At 39.6% G+C, this 23470-nt stretch overlaps 1 protein-coding gene, 1 long non-coding RNA gene and 1 pseudogene across 3 annotated transcripts in view; 2 read left to right on the top strand and 1 right to left on the bottom strand.

The window, feature by feature from the left end:
• The first annotated feature begins 5029 nt into the window (after positions 1-5029).
• Positions 5030-5670, top strand: LOC116800637 (annotated as a pseudogene).
• Positions 5671-11266: 5596 nt separating this feature from the next.
• The window catches only part of LOC6609480 (putative polypeptide N-acetylgalactosaminyltransferase 9), a 66286-nt gene continuing 54082 nt past the window's right edge, over positions 11267-23470 (top strand). For both annotated transcript variants that reach the window (XM_032717099.1, XM_002034129.2), the window contains exon 1: positions 11267-11739. The gene's annotated coding sequence lies outside the window, so the exon portion shown is untranslated. The remainder of the gene's footprint in view (positions 11740-23470) is intronic.
• On the bottom strand, positions 18622-19038 carry LOC116800697. Its single transcript, XR_004361564.1, has 2 exons — positions 18751-19038; positions 18622-18683 (listed from the first exon to the last, which is right to left on the bottom strand). It is a non-coding gene; the product is annotated as an uncharacterized LOC116800697 (long non-coding RNA).

Below are 23470 nucleotides of genomic sequence, written 5' to 3'. Positions count from 1 at the left end.
TTATGAAGAACTCTTAGTTCGCTCATGAGCAATGTGCAAGGTAACGCCATAGATTTTCACTGGTCGTTAAAGTTTTCACTTTTCGGCAGATGATTCGGCGATAAAATTAGCGTGACAAAAAACTAATTTCATCCTAATCACAATAATAATAATGGGGCTCGGCCTGGCACTTATACAAAACCACCAAATTGCAATGTTTGCAGCCACAAGTTGAGCGGGAAAATGAAAAACAGGTTCGCCCTCGAGATTGGGTAAAATTTTTTTCGAATGCCGATGACGATGATGATGCCCCTAACTCGCTGCGGATGTCGTGGGAATCTTGGCCAGATAAAAGCTGAAAACTTGTCAAAGCGAATGCAATGGAAAATTAGCAAAAATCATTGCAAATCAAATGGGAGACATGACAGGCCACAAAGAAACTTTTGAGCCGGCATCCCAAGTCAGAGATTGAGTGCCGTACATCAAAGTTCAAAAGTGTCAAACGTTGTAGCCACCTTCTTTCCCTCCCCATCCACCTTCTCCTCCGGATTCCACCCAATATGGAACCCACATTGGGGGGGACTCGAGCTCGAGAATGGGAACACACTCCAAACTGGTCGACAGAGCTGGTCCGGGGCTTAAGCCAATTTATAGTTTGTGTGGTGCCGGGCGACATCGATGCTGTTTTCCCAATGCCATCGGCATGGACGCTTAAAAGTTTGCCTCCTGCCTCTGCACACAGAAAAACAAAGTCAAAGTGCTGCAACTGGAACCATAAACCACGAAATCCTTAGTTATGGGGTCTCGAACTTGCACCACACATTTTCGAAATAATTTTCAAGATTTTTAAGCGCTCTACAACTAGTTTTCAACTTTATAGTAAAGTTACGTTGATTTAAAGTTGCGCGTGTTAATTCGCTTTTTAGCTTACTAAATGATGTTAGGAATTAGGTGGACTTCATTTAATTTTGTACTCTTTACATATGAATTAAAAATATGTAGTTTTTCTGCGTGTGATTTTCTTCTGGATTCAGCTGCTGCTTTTTCCCAATGCTAACCAACAAGGTCGTGAGGTGAGCTGTGAGCCGAGATCTGGTGGCTGGGACTATCAACTTGGACAAATATGGGTGTACCTATGCGCCGTGTATTTCAGCGGCGGGGAAAACTTGAGTTGTGTCAAATGTGGGTCACTCTTAAGCTAACCAAATAAACGATTTGTCCGAATCCAGGAGCTAGTCGTGCAGCAAAGAGGCCAGATGAGATTGAATTGGTTTTGAAGCTGGATAAAAAACTCAAATGAAAAAAAAAGAAATGGTAAAAAACGAGGAAGAAGTGTACGAACAGATATTTTCTGTGCTAAAGGGCCTTTTATAAAAAAAATACATTTGAAGTGAATAACATGTTTTAGAAAGGAAACCATTGCTTTTGAAATGAAAACATTCGATGAATGTAAATTATTCTACATTCTATACTCCTATGCATTATGGATATCATGAGCTTAAAATTACAATTTTTTAAAAGTCCTAGAATACTTGATTTCACCTGATTTATGGATTACGCGCTACTCGGCCGCCGTTCTGAACAATTCCGTCATCGAATTGCAACAATTGCCGACTGCACTGCACTCTTCAATTTTCATCCACTCCGCCTGGCAGCCCAATAAATCCTGATGCCCCTCGATGTCTGCTCCAGGCTCTGGCCTGGATATACTGAAATTCTGAGCGGGAGCAACTCCTCCGGGCTGACAGCATTGGCATCGCAGTAAGCCGGGTTTTTTTTGCCTGCATGAATATTTCATGAATGCCACTTCTCACAAATAAAGTTGTTTGGCAGACACATTTTGTTGCCGTTGATGCCACCGATGCCACCGATTCCCGTGTCAATCAATTCATGCAGACGAGAGACCCCTTGACTTTTGGACAATCGTGTGTGCGTGTGTACATGTGTATGTACATGCTAAATCTCACCACCCCCCCCTATCGTCCACCCCCTTTTCCCACTGGCCATAGCCTTAACATTACGCATACGTCGCATAAGCCGCTGACTAAACATGCCATCGGGGGGAGGGGGGCGTGGCAGTGGGCGGCCGAAGCGAAACATTTTTATCGCTTTCAGGAATTCCCCGCCAGCAACAACAACAAGGAGCAGCAACATCAAGAAGCCACAACAACAACGCCAGCACAACAGCAACAATTCCGTTTGGTCATTAGCATACAGGGGGCGGGGGAATTTTGCTGGCCAGCGATGCTCTTAATTACACATTCCTAATGTGGGTCATTTCGACCCCGAAAGCCAGTCGGTGGCAATCAGGGCAACGAGTCACAGATTAAATATCGTGAAGATGATGTTTCATTTTGGGAGCATATCTTCAACTAATTAATTACTGTATTTGGGGATATGCAAACTTGAGCTGGGAATTTCCTTTCTTACTTAGTACATGTACTTTAATTTAAATTTTAGGGTCATTTATTTGATAAATCATGAATCCCACCCCTTTTCGGCTAAAATGTTGACCGATATGTGAATTTCTAATATTTTCCCTGGAAATGGATTTTTTCAACTACCTTCAATCAGTTCGGCATTTATCAAAATCATCTGGGTGTCCTTGCTGAGATTGAGTTTCCTTACCAATCTGTCTAGTATTGGCACTGATGAACATTTCCATTTTTGGGTTTATTTCGAATGTTGGTCACAAAATCCATAATTTCCAAATCGGATATGTTAATTGATGCAACCAGTACTGTTCTAAAGTCCTGAACTTTGGACCATCTCCAGAAATTCACTCCTTCTGCCTCCTTTACTGCCAACGAACCTTTCAAGTTTAAACTGTTCCTAGTTTTTCCATTCGACAACTGATAAAGGGGTTTCAGAGCAAAGAAAAGAGGTGAATGGCATATTAGGCATCCTCTGGATCTCTGATGTATGCTCACTGGATATCTGTGTATTTACCCTCCGTTTTGCACAAACGGTAAATAAGAGACCAACTAATGAAAGACTTTATCTGAAATTCAAGATTTACATTTTTGAGAGCAGAACTAGCAAGCAAAACTAAGTTACACTTCATGTTGACACTTCATGCTTCGTTAGGAAGTTACAACCTAACTAGTTTGCTGTCTATTTCGTTTGAGGAATAAATTTGGTTCTCGTTATTCTTAAATCCGGTGCAAAGCAAAGCTAATTCTCATATTAAATTAATCAATAATATTTTGTCAAATGCACAGTTCATAGATAGATAGAACTTCTCTATGATAAATCAGAACAGCAGATAATCCACACTCAGCGACTTAAGCTTCTACAGGAGTTTAGACGAAAGAGTAGCTGGAAAAATTCTTAATTTATTACAATTTCTGTAAATTTATAATTCTTTCTAGAAACTCTCATTTTTAAGTATTTATAATTGGTTTTAAATATGTAACAAGCTTTACTTATTTCCTTTTTTTAAACTACGCATGCCTAAGTTGTCCCCTCCTCAAACCGGGCACACTTAATCATCTGGCCATTTGGCCAAACCTTCATCTTAGCGCACCTCATTAATGCCATATAAATGAATTTTGGCTTGGCAAGCGACTTGAACTCTGAACTCCAGTTCTCCAGTTCTCGAAATTCAGGCTCCGGCGAACGCGAAATTAATTAACGTTGCTGCAAACTTTTGCCACTAAAATCTTTTGTCATAGTTTCCAAACAGTTCCATTTTGGTGACCCTCTGCCAACTCCGTTCCTTTCCCGTTTCCCACTCCAGCTCTCAAGTTTTCCAGAACGGAAAAATGTCACGCAAATAACAAAAGCAACATTTGCCAAGAGGAAGGGGTTCGAAAGCGTTCAGGAGTGAGCAAACAAAACTTAAAACTGGCTGGCAGCCATTTTGCGCAAAGTGTTTCAGTCCGATCCACTGCATCCAATTTTCCTCGCATTTCCCCGAAAAAAAAAAATTCCCCGAGGACAGTTGGTCATTTTGGCCTTTTTCTTTTCCCACCAAAAGTGGAAAGCAACCAGGAAACTGCGTGGCATTTGTTTTTCTTTCGCTGAACCTTGACTTTTCCGAAGGAAAAGGCAGAGCCTTTAATTATTTTTCATTTTTTTACCGATGGTCCAGAGCAAGGGCTTAAATGCGCAATTAAATGTTTAAGTGGCACAAAGAAAAGCTCAAGGAAGGGAAAATTTCCCGAGGCATAAATCGCTGGATTTACACTGCGAGCAATGCAATTGATGCAATTGCTACGTTTCATTTGCTTCACCCGCGCGTTTGTGTTTGTTTGCTTGTTTGTTTGTTGCCCTGTGTTTGCCGCCGAAATTGAATTTCTCTCTCGCTCAGCGGAAAACAATAAACAAGCCAAGTGAAAGGCGACGGACCGCAGCGGAGAGAAAGAGAAAAAGATAGATGGTCAAAGGAGGAAAGAAAGGAAAGAAAGTGCGCGGAAGGAAACTAAGGTAACCAAGTTGCGTATACGCCATGTTGCCCTCGGACTGATTTTTGTTTTATGCAGCTCCTCGCAAATGGGTAAAGTTGATAAATTGGTCGGTGTTTTAAGGAAAGATTTTTTTGTAAATTATATATATTTGAAAACTGATTTTTGAAAGTATGCTACAATAATTGATAAATAAACTGTGCCATGGTTTATACATTATCTTCTTCAAATAATTCGATTAAAAAGGGAAAATCATATTAAAAACTTTTCACTCGCGAAAAGAAGGGTATCTATTAAGTGGTCCTAACTAAAGTATTTTGTTGTACCCTTCTCCTTAGGGCTTTTTGCCCGCCTGGCATCGCTTCTCTTGGCACATTGTTTGGCCAAAACGGAAGGAAACACTTTCATTATCACTTTGGCGCTGCAAATTTATAGCGTCACTCGAGCGAAGTCGAAACCCCTGAGAGGCAAGTGCACGTATTCCGCGGATATCGTCGTCGTCGAGCGAGGAGCGTGCAAAATTTAAAGTAAAGCGAAGAGCGATAAAGGCATTACTGGGAACGCTTATGCAATCACCTCGCCCAATCGATGTCGACCTGGAAAGTCAATGGATTTCGGGCAGTTCAAGACGAATCATGGCGGCTTTCATTGGATTACTAGCCATTTCTCTTCGGCATTTTCTTGGCTGAGCAGCTCGACGACGTAGAAGAAACAGCTGATTCACGGAGCAATGGGGCAAGAACTATAAATCCACGTTGCTTCCAACATGATCGATAACCAAGGATTCTTGATCTCACCACTGGGTATTTCCCAAGTTCTTGAGACTGCTCTTTGATGTTGGGCCTGATTTTACCGTGTACACAACTTGCCCCACGGGATATTAAGCTTTTCAACTCAAGATATCTTAACTGTCCACCAATATTATCATTTCTTAAACGTAATCCTTTTCCTTCATGCCTTGGACAGATTTTCCACTCCAGATTTACGAGTCTTATTTTCGACTGTTTTCTGTATTTCTATTTCCTTCTGGTATTTGTCTCTTACTTTTTCGTCTTAGTGGCTTGTTTTGGCTGTAACAATTTGCGGAAATTAGCCAAAGTGTTTTATAGTCATCACCATCGACTCACCCTCTCTGTCCACTATTACAGTCATCGGATGAAGGAGCCGTGGCACTACGAAGTGGATTGTTGTCCGGCAACGTGGAAATGTTTACTTTTTCTTCGGTTTGCTTTTCCAACACTCTGTACCGAACGATGAGCTCTGCCTTTGGGGGCTTTTTAATTGAGGTCTAAGCTGTAATTAAGCAGCTCGGCCTTTTGCCATGTGCTCTAATTCTATTTTTGCAGTTTAATGAAGTCCTTGGGCTGCAGGACGTTCCTCTGTCCGTCGCTCCGTTCGTCCTTTTGTTACCTGTCACCTGGGCAAATTGGTTGGCATTATTCATTCACTGTCCTTTAAAGCTCTGGCTAAGGCCGGCGATATGGCCTGCCACCCAGTCGTTGTTCTGACCCGTCTTAAATGCCAATATATCACTGGCTAACAACGCCGGTTTCCGTCTGCAGGATTTTAGCACAAACGTGGCTAACATACAGGTTTGGATATTGAAATTCATATTAATTTCCCAATTTTTAATATGTGTTAGAATGATGATTAAAAATGTTTTCAATTTTTTGTTGAATAGCTCATTAAGTCTAAAATCTTCAATATATTTTGTATATTAAAAAGTACTAAGTATGTAGTCCTAATATTTTAGCCAGCACTGTGCTAACTACTCTCCACAGTGTTGGTGTTGTGGCGTATAACATGCATCACACACACATGTCTTCACAGGATACTAATTATGATTGCGGTGGCATGGCAAGGACATTGAAGCGTCTGTTCGTCCTTGCTCCTGCATCAGCCAGATGAATATGTCCACCTGTGCGTATACGTGTGCATAAGCCGATGCCTGTGAGTGGAGGGGCTTTAAGAGCATTCTCACAACTCCAATAAATGGCCCACCCGGTGAAAGCATATATACCTTTTTTGAGGATATCTCTATTCCATGAGCCATCTTTAATCTTCTTTTCAGCCAGCTAATTAAATTGTAATCCTTCTCCTGTTTTTGGCCAGCTACTCGGACTTCTTGTTGCATTTTCTTTTTAAAGTTCTTTTAAGTCGCTTAACGGCTGCTAATTACTTACTAAGCACAACCCATAGGAAATGGTATGTAATTAGGACAACCTTGCCAGCACATTTATCAATCCCTTTCTTATAGTTAACCTCCAATTATCGACCTTTGTTGGGCAACTCATCACGAAGAACCCCATTTGACCAACTGTTTTAAGCCCCTATATACTTGGCCAAACTTCAAGCACCTTCCTAACGATAACCCTTGGGTATTTCAATTCAACTTGCTAACAAATCGCAGGGCCCCGTCCTCAGCCCTTTGCAATTCAATAAAGAACTCAGCCCCAGAGTCGGGGACCATCATAAATTTTCGTCATTCTCAGCTGCACCTTTGGCCGAATACATCTTACCATTTACCCAAACATTTTCGCCTACCCTTTTACCCACCGCAAAACACCTGTACTGCCACGCCCCGCTGCTAGAGCCATTTGTCAGCGAAGGGTGGCGGTTTTCGGAAGGGGCACGGCGTATCCGAATAGGAATAGCTGCCAAGTCATGTCACTGCCTGCTCATCTACATACACGCAGAGATCCTGCGCCAGGATACGAGGCAACTCGTATGCGAAAATACCTTCGTGACTCTGTGCCAACTACGTGTTGGGACGACCCCCTCGTCCCTGCCGCCCCCACTAGTTTTCCCCATTCGCGACTTATATTTACTGTTTTTCAAATTGCACTTTTCAACTTTTGGCTGCCAGCGCCACGTTTTTTTCCAGATCCAGACCAACACTCCTGGCTTTTTGCCCATGTGTTTATGGCTTCTTAATTGTGCGTTCTGGGCAAAAACTTTTCCGGTTTGGATAGATTTTTTTTTAATATTTCCGTGACTTTGACAGTTTACGTTAATCTCAGTTGTCGGCGGAGGGCTGCGATCAGGTTATTAATATTGATTAATTACCCGTCATGTTTGCACATATTCCTACCATGAATATTGTTTTTAAAAATAATTAAAATGTTTTTATCCATTCAATGCCTGATTGGTTGGCATAATTGAGCAGCTTAATTGAGCATAAATGCAATGAACACAACTATTGATGGGATGATTAACTGGGATAAATAAGGACACTATGTGGACTGAATTGATTATGGAAGAGTGAATACAAATGCGAAATTGAATCTCATGGGAAGGTTTAAAATGTATACTTAATTTAGCACTAATAAATTACAAACTGCGTGTACAAAACCTATTTATTGAGCCAGATTGATGTATTACATAAAATCGTACGATGGCCAAGGAACTTGGCTTTCATTAAAAGTCGTTTATGAAATTAGACCTTAATAGTTTAACTTTTACCATAACATGCTTCGGTTTGAATAATTAAGCCAGAGCTTTTGATGTCGTTTTAAGTCTCTTAGATTATTTGTGAGCTTGTGCTTAATTCCCAGAGGGATCAAATTGCTTTGCAGGCCGTCCTGTTTGTGCTGGAATTTTAATTGGTTGCAAAATCAATAATCAGCAATGCGGCATAAACTATTTATGTGTGTCAAACCAATTGCGAACCGACCTGCGGCCCACAAGTTAAATTCTCTAAACTAACACAAACACCAGCTAAGTACACAACTCGCACACATGAAAACTTCCGCTCACTCACACCAATGAACGGAAACAAAACTTGAGTCAAGAGTTATGGCAGGCAAATTGACTTGAGAACATTTTTTGCTGCAAAGTATGCAACGATTTTTCGGCATTCCATTTGTGTGTATGTGTTTGTGTGTGTTTTCGGGTGTTTTCCAGTGAATTTGATGGGGCGGGGGGAGTTGGGGCTGCCTAGCTAAGCCGAGTCAAAATCTAATTGGATTTGTGCTCACTCAATGAACTGCAAACGAAAAGTGTTTTATATGATTATTCGTCTGGGAGCCTCCGGGGACCCGAGAAATGAACATTTTTATTTCCATTTTGCACTTGCCATACTCCATTAAACCAAAGTGCAAGTGTTTGCAAAATATGCAAGAGAGCAACTACAGTGGGCAAATAATCAGGTTATGAAAGTAAACGAGAATAAAATTTCTTTTAAATAGGTTTTTTAATATAACTGGTAGTATGCCTCAATTTATTTGATTTTTGTTTTGAATTTGCTTGTAATAAATATACATTTTTATGTACTTCCAAGTCCCAGTGTATTTATTAAAATACGTTTTTTTCCTTCTGCTGCTGCTGTTCGCTTATTGAGCGCCCTTGTGAAGGCGACAAAATATTTGCCACGCGACATTTCCAGCAATTAGGCGTAAAAACACGTAGCCAAGAATGGCGAGCGGAATACCAGGGCATACTGCGGAATCGGTGGGTTTATCATAGCGAAAATCAACGCCAGCTGAAAAAAAAGGGAGCAGTGCAGTCTGTAATGAGACGGAAAGCGAGCGCCAATCGCTGCAATTAAAATTAATTACAGTATTTGTCAGCTTAGCCCGGCTAACTAACTAACTGGCCACCAGTAAACCTGCAATCTGGCCAGGATCCATTCAAAACAACGGGCGCGGCGGAACGGGGAAATCGGGGTGTGGGAGAGCTGCTTTGATTGCAATCGCGATCGTTAATTAAATGTCGAAAGGAATGTTGTTGTTGCAGCTTGTGTTTGTGTTGCAGATGTTGCAGCAGCAGCAGTTACTGCCGGTGCCTCCTGTGCGTAAAGATCAGCCAAAATGGATAAGGGCCCGGTTGCTCTTGCCGCTGGCTATTTATATCTGCAGCACGTTGTTGCACGCAATGTAAGGTACATATAACCAATGTTGCTGCCGCAGCAGTTGTTGTTGCATCTGCTGCTGTTGTTGCTGCTGCTGCTGCTGCTGCTGCTGCCGTTGCTGCTGCGGGCATTATCGCCCTTGATCTTGGCTAAATCGAAATCGCCGGCGTTGCGTGAAGTGTTGCAAATGAGTTTTTGTCTGGGGCGTGCATTGCATTTTCAATTGGTCGGCAAATTGGCAGCGCCAACGAAAGCAGCCATCAAATCAAAATCACAGGTGGCACAGCTGTATTGAAATTGGCATTTTCCAGCAATTTGGGTACCGAGCATCATTTTAAAAATGTTTTCGACCCCAAAAGGGGATTGCTTCATTAATTGAAATAGCAGACTTAATTAACCTAAATAAGCGAAAGAAATTCAAATCCTATAATAACAAACAGTGAAAATATAATCATTGAAATGTCATGAAATATTTTAACTTTAAATAGAATTTATCGAACTTCCGTAAGCCTTGAAAATGTTGTTATATTGATACTATTTATTAGCCTTATGGTGAAAGTATTTAATATCAAGCTGCACATGATCACACTAGCTCATCCATTTATTGCCAATATTTGCAATGCGATGCATTGTTTATGGCCAAATGCAGTTGTGCAAACAGAAACTTGAGCTATCAATATATGACAACAAGCAGCGAAAAACTCGAGACTCGTTTTGAGGCCAAGAAAACTTTTTCGCTGCATAAGAAAAACTAATGAAAAATACGGGGCAGAGGAAAAAGTTGATTGGTGTCGTCCCAGCATTCACCCAATCCTCCACCCATGCTGGCCCAAAACTTGGCCATGTTTCAATTGAAAGAGCCAAACAAAACCAATGAAAAGTCCATAACGAACTGCGGGCGGAAAATGCGGAAAATAGAGGGGGTGGTGCCAAAGCGAAGCAATTGAAAAACAGTTTCCGTCGGTGTTGCAAATTGTCAATTTCGTGGTCCGTTCTTTACACATCACAATTGCTATGTCAAATGCAATGAATGTTGGTAGCCAAACGCAAATAGATTCTGTCGTCAACTTCTAAAAAATGTCAATTATATAAAGTTAATTAATATTAGTCTTTATTAAATTTCCACAAAAATATGGTTACTTTCCTGCGGCAAAACCGTCCTCATCATTCCATCCCCACCCACAGCAAAAACAAGGCAAACAACTTCAATATGCAAATGAGCCACGTGAAAGCCGATTTGAAGATGGCCAACGACAAGTGCAGTGGCCAACACGTTCGAGTTGCAGTTGCCAGCCGGCTTAAAAGTCGCGAACGAGTTCCATGTTGCAACAGTGATGAGCAGCGCAGCCCACTAAAGGCTAAAGAAAGTTAATACAACTAATTAATGGCTAGTCACTCATACAAAAATGTTAGTGTAAATATAAATTTGGTTAAATGCTAGGACAGTGGAGTATTATTTAAGCTATATTGTGTCAAGATTGCATAGTTAGAAGCGCTTTTTAAACATACACATTCTGAATATATTCATTTATAATAGTTAGTTTTAGTATTAGTTAGTTTTCAGTTTAGTTAACATAGCTTGATATTTTTGTGTTTTATTTGGATTGCTTGAATTTAAACAGATTTATTGGGCATTCCCAGGATGAAGAGTGAGGACCTTCCGGGAAAATCTTATCCCGTCTTTGCGACATGACAGTCTCCGTCAGTCTCCTCCACCCCCGCGCCTAATAACCCACGAGGGTGGACCGCTCTTGCAATTCCATTTCAAATTCCATATCCATTCCATTTGGCGTATACGGGCTCATTTGTCATTCACAGGCTGAGAACAACAATGTCTGGGGCAACAACAAAGAGTCTTGCTGTGTGTGTGTGTCTGCGCTTATCAGCGAGTGTTTATCAGAAGGAGCGAAGTGACCCACACAACAACCCCCGCCAACCAACCCACTTGCAACTCGAACATCGAACCTGGTGCTGCGAACATGTTGCGAGCCACTGTTGCCGGCTAAAACTCCAATGGAAAATACTCAGTCGATTTTTGACCGTCAAATCAGCAGGTTGCGGTCTGTTCGTTAGTGCGAGTGGGAGAGCGCGCGTGCTAAGGTGAATTGTGAATCCGTTGCATTTCTCTTCCTCTTCCACTCTTCACACCTACGCAGAGGTGTGTGCGTGTGCGTGCCTGTCTGGCTGTGTGTGTGTGAAATAATGAAATAACGAAATAACAACAACAACAACACAAATCACAGTCAGCTGTGAAGTTTCTTTCAATGTGTGAAGTCATATATGCAAATGGCAAAAATAAGCAGAAATTACAAATTAATAGTGTGAAAAATTCATACACAAATTAAAGCATGCTGATCGAAATAGCTCAAAAAGCAACTGAGTAAAAATCAAAGCATACAAAAAACAGCCGCTGGGTATAATTTTTTTGTGAAACTCGCCAACTGAACTGGAACTTGGGAATTTTTGACAGCAGAATCAAGGAGCAAAGCGGAGAGCGAAAGGCGGGTAAGTTTATTTTTTTTTAGAACTAACGGAGAAGAGCTTGTAAACACGCGACCCGGCAGCATGCCGTCCCTTTCCCACTCACCTTGCACCTGTCGCTCTCCCTTCAGTCCTCGTCCTCTCCCTTTTCCGCCCCCTGGCGCCATCTCTTTCCCGCCTGACAGCATATCAAACAAAACATTCATGTTTGCAGTGTTGTTTGTTTGTTTGTTGCCTTGGTGCTCGTGCACCGTTAGCTTGGGCCGACATTTTACAATGCTTCCCCGCTTCTTTCGCCACCTCTTCTTCTTCTTCTTTCAGTTCTTGTTCTTGTTCTTGCTCTTGTCTTAGTGTTAGTATTGGTCCCCTGTAAACTCACTTCCTCATTTTCAACTTTTCAACGGGCTTTCGACTTTGTCTGCGGGCTAAAAACAAAAACAAAACGAAACATAAATATGCATTCCATCTGAGATAGTTGTTACACGCCGGAAAATATTATTTATATTTATATTTAGGTTTTTCAAATGAAAATAATATATTTCATTGGGCAGCTTTTGCGGCTTAAAAACCTGACATGGAATAAATATTATTTTTCATTTTTAAACCGACATTTTATTTTTTTGTTTAGTATTTTGCAAATGCTTAAATTTTTTTAATTTCATATTCCTATAGTTATTTAAATTTATTACAATCGAAGTGGGAGTATAGTTTTTAGAGGGCTAGATAAAATTGGCTTCGTCGTACTTGAAGAGGGTTTAAAAAGTTGTGTGCGGAAGAAATGTGAGGTTTTGTTTGCAAATTACTTTTTATTGGCCATTTCCTTGTCTTTGCCGACTCTCCCCGTTTTTTTTAGGCACTTTTGCAAAGAAAAATCAATAAATTTCATTTGATTTTTATAGTCGCCTTCTGCTCCGCTAGCAGCTGTGCCCGTGTTTGGCTTTTGTATATTTGTGTATTTCTGTGCGAGAAAAACCCTTGAATGGTCTGCTTTGTTTTTGCTCTGGCTTTGCCATGGCAGCACTTAAGCCACCTCTTCAACTCCCACTCTTTTAGCCTGGTTGGTTGGCTGGTTGGCCTGTCTGGCTGCGTGCGTTTTGCCGGTTTTTGTTTTGGTTTTGGCTGGAAAAACTCTTTGGCCTAGAATCGCAGGCACAAAAGGCAAGAAGCCAGAATTTCTTCCTCTTTTGTTATTAATTATCAGAGACTGTTGGTTGTTAGTCGGAGCCGCCTAGATTAGACAGTTGATTGTGGCATGGATTGGTGTCACGGCTGAAATGGGAGGCTTCACCTGTACAGCCGTCTAATTAATCAGAAATTTTTATTATGTATTAGATTGTGTTTTTTTGGCATAAATAGGAACCAGTTCAGCTGGTCAAGTATTATTTTCAACTGGTTTGTGGGGCGACTGTCTTTGCCAGTCGGTCTTGTGTAAAATTAGATTAGATAAGATTAATCTAATCTTATATACGTTTGTACATATATCTTTGGGTGCAAGGCTTATCTTTTTGCCATAGTCAGAAAGTCATCACTGTGGAATATTTTGTTAGCTAAAAAAAAGACAATTCCTCATCTGTCCTTTATGGCCAAGCAATTAGGTGATTATGTTTATCAATATTTATATAAAAGCCGCATGATATATGCATTCATATTTATATTTACTTTTAAGACTCTGCTGTCCTTGTAATGCTAACTTTATCAGTGTGGTTTTTCTGCTTAATTTGGAATTTCGTTACATTTTTATTTCCAGTAATCATTTCCTAAATGTAGCCATTTCAATTAAGCCGAGTCCCTGTGACAAGGGAAACTGTCGCTTGTGTTAATGGGAAACCCCCTTTTTCCTATCCTTTCTTCTTGACCTATATACCCATTTAGTTTTTGCTTAATTTCATAAAATTCACCTGCCAGTGCCGACGAGGTCTGCGTTTAATTTCATTTCCATTTTCATAAGAACGGGTTTCAGGTGAGAAAATGCCCGAGTTCAGAAGTCTTTTCGGCTCTTTGACTCGTTTGATGCTTGGCTGCATCATTAAGAAGCAGCAACGGCAATTAAATTTAATTATTTATGTCGGCCACTGGCGTCAGGGTGAGGCAGAAAGGGTAAAGGTTGGGCCAAAGGTATGACCAAAGATATAGGCGGCCACCTGTGGTGGTGATCAGGCGGCAAAAGTTGAAGCTCTTGCCATTTATGTTAATTTCGATGAATTAATCACTCCGCATATTAGCATGTCTTTTGACTTTTGGCTTACATCATGGGCTCCATTCTTTTCAGCCTGCGCTTCGTGATATCATGGCTTATACTATATACTATAGTTGTGGTACAATATCGAGCAGGTGCCAGCTGAAGTTCCAATTCTTCTCGTACGGCCAGCTCAATGAAGCTGGGTTCGGAAAAATCGAATTTTTGAAATTTAAAAGCTGGAATCGTTTGCCCATTTTTTGCCCATGTTTGCCCACCAATTAGTTTTTTTTGCCCACGTCCAGTTTTTGAGATATGAATTTTCGAACAAGTTCGAAAATTTTCGAAGATCAAAAATTTCACTTTTTTCAAAATTTTTTTTTTTTAATCGCAATAACTTCGTTTGCCCACGTTTGCCCACCCTTTAGAATTTTGAAATTTTCGAAAATTTTCGAAGATCAAAAATTTCACTTTTTTCAATTTTTTTTTTTTAAATCGCAATAACATCGTTTGCCCACGTTTGCCCACCCTTTAGAATTTTGAAAAAATTTATACTTTAGAAAATATAAGACATTCAAGTTTACCTCGGTCTACTGAGAGAATAAAGCGTTTGACCATCTATTAAAACGAAATATTAACAATAAAAATCGTTTGCCCAACCATTATTATAAGTTTTTATCGTTTGCCCACCCTTCAAAATACTGTTTAAAAAATTTTTTTTTCGATTGCCCACACTTAAAAAATATCTAATTCCGTTTGCCCACCCCTTTAAAATAAAAATTTTCAATAAAAAACGTTTGCCCACCCTTTAAAAATAATTTATCTCGTTTGCCCACCTCTTAAAACTATAAAAATTCGATTGCCCATCCTTTAAAATAAGTTTTTTTCGTTTGCCCATCCTTTAAAATTAGTTTATTTCGTTCGCCCACCCTTCAAAATTAGTTTATTTCGTTTGCCCACCCTTCGAAATTAGTTTTTTTCGTTTGCCCACTCTTAAAAATAAAAAATTTCGATTGCCCACCTCTTAAAAATAAATAATTTCGTTTGCCCATCCTTTAAAATTAAATTTTAACGTTTGCCCACCCTTCGAAATTAGTTTTTTTCGTTTGCCCACCCTTCGAAATTAGTTTTTTTCGTTTGCCCACTCTTAAAAATAAAAAATTTCGATTGCCCACCTCTTAAAAATAAATAATTTCGTTTGCCCATCCTTTAAAATTAAATTTTAACGTTTGCCCACCCTTCGAAATTAGTTTTTTTCGTTTGCCCACCCTTCGAAATTAGTTTTTTTCGTTTGCCCACTCTTAAAAATAAAAAATTTCGATTGCCCACCTCTTAAAAATAAATAATTTCGTTTGCCCATCCTTTAAAATTAAATTTTAACGTTTGCCCACCCTTCGAAATTAGTTTTTTTCGTTTGCCCACCCTTCGAAATTAGTTTTTTTCGTTTGCCCACTCTTAAAAATAAAAAATTTTAATTGCCCACCTCTTAAAACTAAATAAATTCGTTTGCCCACCCTAAACTCTTAAGAATAAATAAATTCGATTGCCCGCCATATAAACACGTGTATGCGCTACTTGCCTAGTTTTAGGATCTGCCTATATAACACGTGCAGACGCACAGGTGTTTGTGGGTTTATATAGACCCAAAATTGGTTCCGATTGCCAATCTTGCATAATTTTCAAAAACCACTTTATGATAGGGTCTGATTTTTTACCTGTAACAAAGGGTTACATTTTTTAGGAATGGTTTTTTACATGGCCCAATGTGGAATTATTATACAATCGCCCACATCGAAGGAAACAGGACGAAATTTTACATAATGGTGGATCAATGGGACCCGTCTGGATTGGCAAACAACTATTGCAATTCAAAAATACTTGTCCGTTTGACTCTCTCGTGGAAATATTGTCGACCGCGTACATAGACAATTTTTATTACAAAAGCCAATTGGATGATTTCTACACTGACAACTTGACGGTAGAATTGGTGAAAAAGTATGCCGTCGAGGGAGTTTCGTCCAGTCTATACTGCGACAGAGGTCTGGTTCTAAAAAGTTTTTTTGAAGAAAAACACCAGATTATAAAATGCGACGCAAATATTGGGTCTTTTATTGAAAAAGCACTGAATGGAGTACCCAGTGCGTCAAGTCATCGGACCCATAAACAAAACAACAATGATTGCGGGAACCAAAAATCTATCCTTCATCGGCTGGAGGTTATAGATGTCGAAAAAGTTGGCCACCTCGACGTCCAGAAGGTAGTGATCCCTTTTATTGATGAGTTTTTCGCAACAACGGATGGAGAATGCAAAATATGCGGCGGACAACAGATCCTTGAAAGGGAGCCAGGACCGCATGTCATACTTGATATAGAATTTGCAATGGATGCTTTTCATCAGATTCATCATAACGGTACACCAGGAACGACCACTTTACTTCAAGTACCGGAGGAAATTTTAATACAGGAAAAGAAATATATTTTAAGTGGTGCCATCGAATATGTTCCTGCGATGGGAGGGGAAATTGGACATTACATTGCATATTGCCGCAGAGTCACTGGATCTTGGGAAGTGCACAACGATATGTGCAGGCAATGGAAAAAGTTCTCAGCTCTGAATACCAAAATGACACTCCACATTTTGATATACACCCGGAAAAATTAATGTTTATTTTTAAGACTTAAGCTTTGTTTAAAAGTGTATCAAATAATTGTTGTTGAAATTACAATCTTAAGTCCTTTGCAAGCGTTGTTTAAAAATACAATTAAATGAATTATTTTACAAAATTTAACCCTTTTTCACTTTTATACCTAATAGGAGGAGAGCGATTTTCAAATACCGACAAGTGACCTGCCATGTAAAAAACCATTCCTAAAAAATGTAACCCTTTGTTACAGGTAAAAAATCAGACCCTATCATAAAGTGGTTTTTGAAAATTATGCAAGATTGGCAATCGGAACCAATTTTGGGTCTATATAAACCCACAAACACCTGTGCGTCTGCACGTGTTATATAGGCAGATCCTAAAACTAGGCAAGTAGCGCATACACGTGTTTATATGGCGGGCAATCGAATTTATTTATTCTTAAGAGTTTAGGGTGGGCAAACGAAATTATTTATTTTTAAGAGGTGGGCAATCGAAATTTTTTATTTTTAAGAGTGGGCAAACGAAAAAAACTAATTTCGAAGGGTGGGCAAACGAAATAAACTAATTTTGAAGGGTGGGCGAACGAAATAAACTAATTTTAAAGGATGGGCAAACGAAAAAAACTTATTTTAAAGGATGGGCAATCGAATTTTTATAGTTTTAAGAGGTGGGCAAACGAGATAAATTATTTTTAAAGGGTGGGCAAACGTTTTTTATTGAAAATTTTTATTTTAAAGGGGTGGGCAAACGGAATTAGATATTTTTTAAGTGTGGGCAATCGAAAAAAAAATTTTTTAAACAGTATTTTGAAGGGTGGGCAAACGATAAAAACTTATAATAATGGTTGGGCAAACGATTTTTATTGTTAATATTTCGTTTTAATAGATGGTCAAACGCTTTATTCTCTCAGTAGACCGAGGTAAACTTGAATGTCTTATATTTTCTAAAGTATAAATTTTTTCAAAATTCTAAAGGGTGGGCAAACGTGGGCAAACGATGTTATTGCGATTTAAAAAAAAAAAATTGAAAAAAGTGAAATTTTTGATCTTCGAAAATTTTCGAAAATTTCAAAATTCTAAAGGGTGGGCAAACGAAGTTATTGCGATTAAAAAAAAAAAATTTTGAAAAAAGTGAAATTTTTGATCTTCGAAAATTTTCGAACTTGTTCGAAAATTCATATCTCAAAAACTGGACGTGGGCAAAAAAAACTAATTGGTGGGCAAACATGGGCAAAAAATGGGCAAACGATTCCAGCTTTTAAATTTCAAAAATTCGATTTTTCCGAACCCAGCTTCATTGAGCTCGTACGGCCGCTTCTTCGCTCGAATTTCGCACGTCTGCACGTTCTCTATTGGATATAAGCAAATAGTGAAGAAAAACTAGAACTAGGAAAACAGTTTAGTTTGCAGCAAAAAAAAACGAGCAAAAACAGTTGTCAAAATGTGGTACATGGGAAAAAAAGTGTTATACAATATTCTTTGTCTCTTCTGGCTGGTTGCACGTTTCGACTTCGCATCGAATTGCCAGCTGGTATCTCTAATGTACGGCGGACTGCTGAAGGGATTGATGGGCGTGCCAAGAAGGGGGCGGAGTGCCAGGCGGATCGGTTGTCAAACGGAAATGCTATGCGGCACGTTCAAGTGGATAGTCGGTACTGATAAACTTAACCCTAACCCAGTTAGGAGCGCTTCTGATAACTTCTTCGAGTGGATGGATGGATGGAAGTATCCAATTTGGACAGACAAGTGACACGTCGTTTGAATTCCTGGTTACTAACTTGTTAGGAAAAGATACATCAAATGTAATGTAGTGAATTAATCATCGTTGTTTTGCACATGCGTTTGTTTTGTGATTTTATTTTTAGATACATTTCTACAAGATTCTTCTCAATTGCCCCATTCTTGTTGTTTTTCTCTTTCGCTGCAATCTATTTACAACTGACCTACTAATTTATCTCTCCAAGAAAGTTGCTCCTTCGGCGAATCCTTTACACACAAAAGCTGAACCGTAACTCCTTCCTGCTAACAAAACGAGATCTTTTGTCAAAACTTGCGTTGCTTTGGTCTTCTGCTGATTTCGGGTTTATTTTTCATGTTTTATGTTTTGTTTGCTTCTGACTGGCCCCTTTATAATTCGGTTTCCCTTAGCTGATAACAATGCAAAACAAAACTTTTTAGCAGGCTTTTATATGTACTCGTACTTTGCCACACGTACATTAATTCATTGTGGAGCCTCCTCAATGTTGGTAGAACATTTTGGCAACTGCTTTCAGCTGCTCATGCCTTTTTGGCTCCTTTATTGTGCGCAGCGCTCCTCTTGAAAGGAGTGCGGAAAGTCTGACGCGTAATTCATTACTTGTTGAGGGTTCGGTTTGTTCTGGGGCCTTAAGTCGCAGCTTTTGTGTTTCCCTGGCCCTCTGAGGGTTTGCGGAAGTTTCCGCCGCGCGATATCGCACAAACTACTTGTATTTTCTCTGCTGCTCGCACTTAACTAGATACTCGCTGGTCGTCTTCTCTAATCTGCCTGCCTGCCTCAATCTGCAATCTCCCCATATATGACTAATTCAACTTAAATAGCGGCATAGTGTAAACAAAGCCAGCACAAAAATGTTTCAATGTGATGATAAGCCGTTTCTTGCTTCAAATACAAGTGGATACACATATTTCCGTTCGTCACGAACTTCACTTCATAACACTTAAAAGTATGAATGAACAAGATTGCTAAAATATTTATGGGTATAACATTACACAGAACAATATTTATTTTATGTTGACTTCAAAGGTTTTTAACCTGTTGACTCTCTTTGAACCTTTTGCCACACCTTTGTGTCCTCAACAAACAGCGAAAGATTTTGCAGATACTTTAGTAGCGACTTTTGAGTACCTCTACAAATAATTGAATTATATATTTTATTTCATTATATATTTATTTAAAGTGTAGGGAATCCTATTAAAAATGCTTGCCCGCATTATATTTAGTTTGGAAAATGTATACGTATATAATCCACACAAGCTGTATAAATATAAATAAATTCCTAAATCGGCAAGATCTTCACTTAAATATTTCGCTGCTCATTTCGTATTCACAAGTTGCTGAGGAGTATTCCCAGTGCGGGATCCTTGGGGTCATATATTCCAAATGAATACATTGTTTAACCATTATGTCAGGCCCACATGCGAAGGCTTTCTTCATAAATTCATAAAATTTCATAAACATAAATTCGCCGACAGTTTACATTTGGCATGTGTGTATTTATATGGAGGAACCCTTTTGTTTATATGATAATGAGTGCCCACTGCGCCTCTGTGCGGTTTCTGCTGATTTCTGCTGATTTCTCCCAGACTATTCCATCCAATCTATGTATGTATTTCGCCTGCTTTTCAGCCTATTTTGGCCAGAATTCCTTGCCTTCCGTTGGCCAAAAGCCCGTGACATGTGGCGGGGCAACAAGCGGGCTGCTGGCCAATTTATGGCCATGGATACTATAAATTGTGGCCGAGCTATTGATTTGCTGTTGCCATTCTGCTGCTGCGTGTGCTGACAGTTGACAGTTGAGTTACAAGGTCATTAAGTGGGCCGGGGGGCACTGCGAGTGCGAGTGGGAGTGGAAGTGGGTGGCAAAAGAGTGGGGATCAGGACCCCCGAGCATGAACCCGTTTTTGTGCGTCATGAGATATAGATACATATGTATGTGTATCTATCGCGTGTTTGTCTGCGCAATTGCGGTTAATGTCCAAAGCATGGATTCATTTCCGTTTTAAAAAATCTTTTTTTTTGTCTTCTGTTGTCTAAGATTTTTGATTGATTGATGTTTTGGGTTAGAGAGCCTGAAAGGTCACTGGAATGACTGGCAGCAATCCCTCATCTTTTGTTGGTGCCAACAAGAGGAATACACACAGATTATCCCTCGAATTGAGTTGTTTCTGCCCTTTTGTATGCCACCGAGATACCAATCTTTTTGAGGCGTTCTTTTTAGCTGGTGTTTCTGCTGTGCTCTCGTATTAGATTACCATTCCTGTTCTGGGTCAATTAGTTTGTTTGGTCAACTGTTTGACACATCGATAAGGCTCTAACGGGTAATGGAAATGGATGGAAGTCGGTCGCCAGTGCCCTGAAAGTGCAATGTGAAAAGATGCGAACGCTTTCACCCAACTCTCGAGTGGCGAGATACGAGATACAAGATACACATACTGACAGCTACTTAATCGAAGTAGCCGCAGTCTAAAGTGAAATGCGGCGCAGATTTTTATGCATTTGCAGCTGACCAAAACCAAAACCAAAACCAAAACCCAGACACGGACTCCAGATTCGAAACCCAAGATGAGTCGTCTCAGTTTTCAGGGCAGTTGACTGCCGCATTCCACTCAAAAGATGCTGCAGGCCCCAAAAAAAATACACACACTCGTACATGTGTAAGCCAAAGTCTGGTCTTTGGGTACACTGAGAGAATGCTTCACTCTTTACAAAGTTTATAGTTTTATTTGCAAAAAAAAAACAAACCATTACTATAGCTACTATTTTAAATAAGATGTAATAGTTTTAAGCAAATTTTCTTGTAATTTTCTATAATTAAAAGCAATTTCCTTTACAATCTTTTTGACCCATTTTTCGCTGTGCATATCTTTGTTTTTGGTGGATGCAGAAGAACCTGTTTGGTTTGGGATTTGGCTTCTTTTTTCCTCTCATTTTTTCTTGTATGTTGAAAATTTACGAGTTTGGCGAATACCCAGCGCGAAGAATTCAATGAACTCGTCTTCTAAGTTGGCTCCGCCGTCTGCCGGGCTAAGTGGGCAGATCCCAGACATGGTCTTAGGCCATGTAAATGGGGGTTCTCAACAACCCACCATCGACCATCCACCAGTCACCATCTACCATTTACCATCCCCTCCCCCAATTCCAGAAATTGCTTTCGAATTGGATTAGCTGCATAAAAAAGTTTCTTTTGTAGGCCCACAAAACTTGTAGGCCGCATGTTGCAGTCGTGTTGATTTGTTGTTGCTGCTTGTCCCAACATTTGTCTTGTCATTGTTTTTACTTTTTTTTTTTTGTTTTTTTATTTTGTTTGCATAGTTTTATAGTTGGCATAGGCCGGAGGATGTCTCGTTTTGGACCTGGTCGGTCGGCAATTAGCAGCGGACTGTGCTCCACTTGCCCCATCGTCTGTGACAAATCAGTGCTCTGGCCGCCCCACCCACTTGCCAAAAGATATTTTTAATTGTGGACAACGCACAATTAGTGCTCAAGTTATAATTAAATGTAGCCAAAGCTCTGATGGCCACTAAGCGACACTAACAGTCAGGCATCTAAGTTTTAATTGCCGTCATTTGCTGAAGTGCCTGAAATGGCACAAATGCCTGAAATGGCAGATAGGGGGAAATGAATGGGGGGAAATCACTATAAATACGTTGTGCGAAAGAAGAGTTTTGAATGCGAATCAGTTTGTGGCCATTGGATGAGACCATTCTGCTACACAAGTTGATCAGGGTAAACTTATAGGGCTACATTTAGTTGGAGATATCTTATAGAAATATAAATATAAAGCTAAAATCATAGTACTTTGAAAGCAGCATTCAAATATGTAACCCATAAATATTGAAACAAAATAAACTATTTAAAATAAGTCTTGTATCGACCTCTATATTTCACATAAATAATCAAATGAAATATTTTCAATTGCTTAAAATCAAAAGCATACAAATTAACATGTGGCAATTCCAAATTGTTTAGAGTCGTTAATATCGAATATCAGCCTTTTGGTTTATTTTTGTTTATAAGCCCAAACGATTCGCCAGCAAATCATCTTTTATTCATCGCCTCAGATAATATCCAACTATTTTAATTGAATAAACAATAGACTTTCGAGGCATTTAATTGCCTAGATCACAAAGAGACCAAAAGGTAAAAACATCTTCAATTTATGGCTACAGAAGCAACAAAGGCAGCAGCTCTAATGACTTGAACTAACCTTCGGCAACAAATCACGGCTGTCAGAAGTGGCGGTAGAAAAATGAAAAATAAATATATGGACAAAAATATAAAATACAGATACAATGGCCAGCAGAAGATTTAATAAACCACACCATACCGACACCGAAAGGCCAATCGAAAGAAACCTGTTGCAATTCGCTGAGTTTGCCTCCAACGGCGACGGGTTTTGTTAGCTTTATGCTTTTCAGCGCTTTGTTTTATATACAAAACTACTCGTGGTTTTTTGTTGCAATGCCACAGTAGTGTGTTCTGCCGGCTCTTGTTCACAGTTTTTCCTCTGTTTCGGTTCGGCATTAGGAGACATGAATGTTCATTAAACCGTAACCTCAGCAACAGAAGCAGCAGCAGAATCACCAGAAGTTGTCAAGCTCTTGAGCTCACCTGAGCCGCACATTGCCGCAAATGCCAATGCAAATGCCTCAGGTGAGCTGAAGTCACCTCGAGACAACTCGAGAGTTGCCCATATCAGTGGCATTTAACCAGGAAGGTGCCAATGTCGGCCAATTCGAAAACTAAGTCAGAGTGCCCTTTCAAAAATAACTAAAATGTACATACATATATGTACATGTGGTTCCTAAATGCAAAACAAGGTACTAAAAGAGTTGTGTAAAGAATGTTTTGAAACTTGTACACACCAATCAATACGGCTGAAAAAAATTGTTTAGATATAGAACTAAGAACTCACAACTTAGCTATTTATGTTTATTTTCACGGCTCAAAATGGGCCAAACAAATGCGTTTTTTGCGATTCAATTAAAGTGGTTATTCGATTTTAAGTGAGTACCAATGTTAAATGTTTTTATGTCTAACAGCAAATGGCTAAAATTGCCATTAAATAAGTCACACCCCGGGGTTCTTTTGAAGAGATGTTCAACTCTTTACAACCCGATCCTCGTCAGCTATCAAGCGTAAAAAAAGGTTTCAGTTTACAACTGTGGGCCAAAAA

Source organism: Drosophila sechellia, chromosome 2R, assembly GCF_004382195.2.
Source record: "Drosophila sechellia strain sech25 chromosome 2R, ASM438219v1, whole genome shotgun sequence".
Taxonomy (NCBI): domain Eukaryota; kingdom Metazoa; phylum Arthropoda; class Insecta; order Diptera; family Drosophilidae; genus Drosophila; species Drosophila sechellia.
This window is presented reverse-complemented; position numbering and strand designations above follow the sequence as displayed.